Genomic DNA, 5332 nt, shown 5'->3' on the forward strand with positions numbered 1-5332 from the left:
TACTCCTCAAACACGTTCCAAAAATATCCCTATTGTAAGGATTTTCAAGGAATATCAATAAACCGGAAGTCGCCATCTTGGAATTCAGAACCACCTCAAACATCGTTTTCCGACATCAACTCATCAAACCCATTCAAAAAATACTTATATTATAAGGGTTTTCAAGGAATATCAATAAACCGGAAGTCGCCATCTTAGAATTCAGAATCACCTCAAACATCGTTTTTCGACATCTACTCCTCAAACACGTTCCAAAAATATCCCTATTGTAAGGATTTTCAAGGAATATCAATAAACCGGAAGTCGCCATCTTGGAATTCAGAACTACCTCAAACATCGTTTTCCGACATCTACTCCTCAAACACGTTCCTAAAATATCCATATTGTAAGGATTTTCAAGGAATATCAATAAACCGGAAGTCGCCATCTTGGAATTCAGAACCACCTCAAACATCGTTTTCCGACATCAACTCATCAAACCCATTCCAAAAATACTTATATTATAAGGGTTTTCAAGGAATATCAATAAACCGGAAGTCGCCATCTTAGAATTCAGAATCACCTCAAACATCGTTTTTCGACATCTACTCCTCAAACACGTTCCAAAAATATCCCTATTGTAAGGATTTTCAAGGAATATCAATAAACCGGAAGTCGCCATCTTGGAATTCAGAACTACCTCAAACATCGTTTTCCGACATCTACTCCTCAAACACGTTCCTAAAATATCCATATTGTAAGGATTTTCAAGGAATATCAATAAACCGGAAGTCGCCATCTTGGAATTCAGAACTACCTCAAACATCGTTTTTCGACATCTACTCCTCAAACACGTTCCAAAAATATCCCTATTGTAAGGACTTTCAAGGAATATCAATAAACCGGAAGTCGCCATCTTGGAATTCAGAACTACCTCAAACATCGTTTTCCGACATCTACTTCTCAAACACGTTCCAAAAATATCCATATTGTAAGGATTTTCAAGGAATATCAATAAACCGGAAGTCGCCATCTTAGAATTCAGAATCACCTCAAACATCGTTTTTCGACATCTACTCCTCAAACACGTTCCAAAAATATCCCTATTGTAAGGATTTTCAAGGAATATCAATAAACCGGAAGTCGCCATCTTGGAAATCAGAACCACCTCAAACATCGTTCTCCGACATCAACTCATCAAACCCATTCCAAAAATACTTATATTATAAGGGTTTTCAAGGAATATCAATAAACCGGAGGTCGCCATCTTAGAATTCAGAATCACCTCAAACATCGTTTTTCGACATCTACTCCTCAAACACGCTCCAAAAATATCCCTATTGTAAGGATTTTCAAGGAATATCAATAAACCGGAAGTCGCCATCTTGGAATTCAGAACCACCTCAAACATCGTTTTTCGACATCTACTTCTCAAACACGTTCCAAAAATATCCCTATTGTAAGGATTTTCAAGGAATATCAATAAACCGGAAGTCGCCATCTTGGAATTCAGAACCACCTCAAACATCGTTTTCCGACATCAACTCATAAAACCCATTCCAAAAATACTTATCTTATAAGGGTTTTCAAGGAATATCAATAAACCGGAAGTCGCCATCTTAGAATTCAGAATCACCTCAAACATCGTTTTTCGACATCTACTCCTCAAACACGCTCCAAAAATATCCCTATTGTAAGGATTTTCAAGGAATATCAATAAACCGGAAGTCGCCATCTTGGCATTCAGAACCACCTCAAACATCGTTTTTCGATATCTACTTCTCAAACACGTTCCAAAAATATCCCTATTGTATGGATTTTCAAGGAATATCAATAAACCGGAAGTCGCCATCTTGGAATTCAGAACCACCTCAAACATCGTTTAGCGACATCAACTCATAAATAAATAAATAAATAAATAAATAACTCATCAAACCCATTCCAAAAATACTAATATTATAAGGGTTTTCAAGGAATATCAATAAACCGGAAGTCGCCATCTTGGAATTCAGAACCACCTCAAACATCGTTTAGCGACATCAACTCATAAATAAATAAATAAATAAATAAATAACTCATCAAACCCATTCCAAAAATACTAATATTATAAGGGTTTTCATGGAATATTAATAAACCGGAAGTCGCCATCTTGGAATTCAGAACCACCTCAAACATCGTTTCTTGACATGTACCCACCCCCATTCCGAAAATATCCATATTGTAGTAATTTCCATGGAATATAAATGAGTGGGCAGTGCTGAAAAAATTCGTTATCACAATGGTGACTCGAGCTTACATTGAGACAACACATATATCATCGTCCACCCAACGACGATTGTCGCCAATTGAATCATAACAAGTATCATGACTGCCGAACCCTTTCAGTATCATTGGAAATTGATTTCATGAAAATGTAAACAAAAGTTATCCCCCTATCACCCGGCGATGAGCCAGTGATAGACGACAATATTTGTCTCATTCGACATTCAGTTGAGCATCAACGGTATCATATTCATTCCTGAGAATCATCGTCAACCGGGTCGATTGGGCCCTTCCAATCATATGCAGTTCCCAGCGCCCTGGAGAACAAGTCTTTGTTTAATTTAATAAGTAAAATGTTTTCCAACGTATCTTACCCAAGGCCAGTGCGTTGATTAGAGAGAACCAAGGCAAGGGCACTGAAAGACCGTTCAACAGAGACTTGGTTCGATGGTGTGGATAGTACAACCATTGCTACTGCATATATCTCTGGGTGCGTAGTCTTACGGCGCAACCAATGGTCCCACACGTTGTAGTTATGTTTTTGGCGTGGCTCTAGGTCCAAAGACTTAACTTGTTGAAGAAACCCGGTCTCGCAACCAAGATTCACGGATTCACCAAACATTTGCGTAAGATACTGATCAAAATCATCGGTAGACTCTGACGATTCTCTACTTGTACTAGCTGGTGTTTTACCCAGTTGGCAGATACGTTCCCATGTATCGACTATGTATTGCTGAATTTTATCTTTTTCCTCAGCCGTGAATATTTTAGAACCTCGATAGTTGAACCTTGGATCCAGGTATAATGCCATCTGGACCGCCTTCAATTGGCGCAAAACGTTCAATCTATTGTTCAACGACCGAAGTAAATGGGGACTGAAAGAGTTTTCGCGAACTTTCTGTACCTCACTCGTCAGATAACGACACGTGCTTCTCTTGCATTTGCTTTGTGCAGATGTACAACGGCTTAAACGTATCATAGTAATGCTCAATGAACGACCATTGATTGGAAAGGTCTAGTTCGGGAAACTTATCGGCCAACTGGTTAAAAAACCTTTTTTGGTGTACGAACGATTCCATCATTTTGAATATACCACCCCATCGTGTCCTACTCCAGACGGGTGGATATGAAGCATCGTAGCTTTCAAACTCTGACCGGTACTTCACCAGCTTACATTTTCTAGCAACAACAGTGATGGCTCGGATAGACTCATCGGATTTATCAACAACATCCAGTATTGCAAGCTGTAAGGTATGCACGGCACATCTCACAAGAGTAATCCTTTCGGACAGTTCATTGGCCAGTTCAGCAGTAACGTTTCGTTCACACTGTTGATCATCCTCTATCACATCCGACTCATCCAGCTCATCTATGTTCGTACCATCAGCCTGCTGCTCTGTAGGCATTACGTACGTATCATTGTTTAATTTTCTAACCGTTGCCACCATATTAGCCCCATTGTCGCATGTCACGGAAAATATGTTCTCAAGAGATAGCCCATAGTCGGCCAAAGTATCCATAACTTTTGATTTCAAGAACGCCGCTGTTTGACTTTCTTTGATTTCGATCATACCAAGGGTACGAATGACCACCTGCTCGTCTAGGGCATACTGTACATTGATGCCTAAGATATGGCGATTGTGTCGGGCAGCAGAATCTATTTTCAAGCAGACGAGCTTGCCTTTCATCTCATCTATCAACATTTCTTTTAGACGACAGGCAGTCTTCGAGAGATGACATTTCATTGTGACACGGTTCAAAGTGCACCCAAGAGTCGTTGTAATCGGTTTCAGTAAGTCTTTGAAGCCTTCCCACTCGAAGCAGGAAATAGGAAGATGATGGAAGGTCGTCAGCTTAACTGCTGACGCAATTAGTAACTGCCGGTCAATAGCTATTAAACGCTTAGGAATTACTCTTTTCTTCTTCTCCATTGGATAGGCAATTGTAAGGAGATTGTTTGCACATGCACGTTCCGTATGTACGGTACGAAAGTGACGGATGAAGTTGCCAGGGGCAAATCTACTCTGGACGTATGGACATCCTGATGCGGGATCGATGTTGCAGATAGCTTTATCGCCCTGTCTTACTACCAATGACGACGCAATGTCCGTCAGTGACCGCTGCAGCCTATTGCGGTCTGCTCTTGTTGTAGGTGCCATCGTATAAACACCACACAAAATTTAGTCGTTAATGGTTTAACTCTAAATACGCTCCTCTATCTAAACACACACACACACTTGATAAATACTTCTTTGATCAATATTGAATTCGCACTATATCACTATAACCTTGTCTGAACCGGATTCGTTCGGAATACGATACGAAACCTGACAGACTCTCCCTCCTACACCTCCGACAAGTGCCGGAAGCAACGGTGGTATCTCATTGTTGCCCGGGAGATAATATTTTACCCGAGCTCCCACCTATCTGGCAGTGGGCCACGGTAGTGCACCACTTCACCAGCGCTCATATAGCTATTCGCCTCTCTGTTCGTACCTGTCCCTCCAAACCGTAGTTAGCAATTCCAACAACCTACATATTTTCAGTTAGCTTTTCCAACAACCTATCCGATTTTTTTTTCTTAGCTAAGTCCATTACTTTTTTAGTTATTCCAACAACCGATTTAGTTCAGTCAACACCCGCATTTTTTTCCAAATCCCAGCTGTTTCACATATGGTAGTGCCGTCCCCGCTCTGTCGAATGCAATTGACGTGAGCGTAGTACGCGGGATAGGTGATAAGTTACGAACGTAGGCGCCATGCCTATCCGTGCGGGATATGTGCCAGTTCGTACATGGGTAACATGCTGGAAGGCCGCAGCATGAGAGGCATACGCTTAGTAAACCGGGTTGACCGGTTGCAACTTGGTCACATTTGTATGGAACAAAAAATTTGTGCGCAGATTTTCCAAAACGGACTTCACGTCGTGAAAGTACATCGCAAAACTACCAGAACGCACCATATGTCGTTACGTTCGTTTACCAAAGTAAGCCGTAACAACGATTTTAAATAATGCCTCTCGGTACGAACCATCACCATGGACACGTATATGGGCGGTCCGCTGCCTATGCCGCATCGATAGGCGTTAACGG

The sequence above is a fragment of the Malaya genurostris genome, chromosome 2, assembly GCF_030247185.1.
Source record: "Malaya genurostris strain Urasoe2022 chromosome 2, Malgen_1.1, whole genome shotgun sequence".
NCBI classification, from domain to species: Eukaryota; Metazoa; Arthropoda; class Insecta; order Diptera; family Culicidae; genus Malaya; species Malaya genurostris.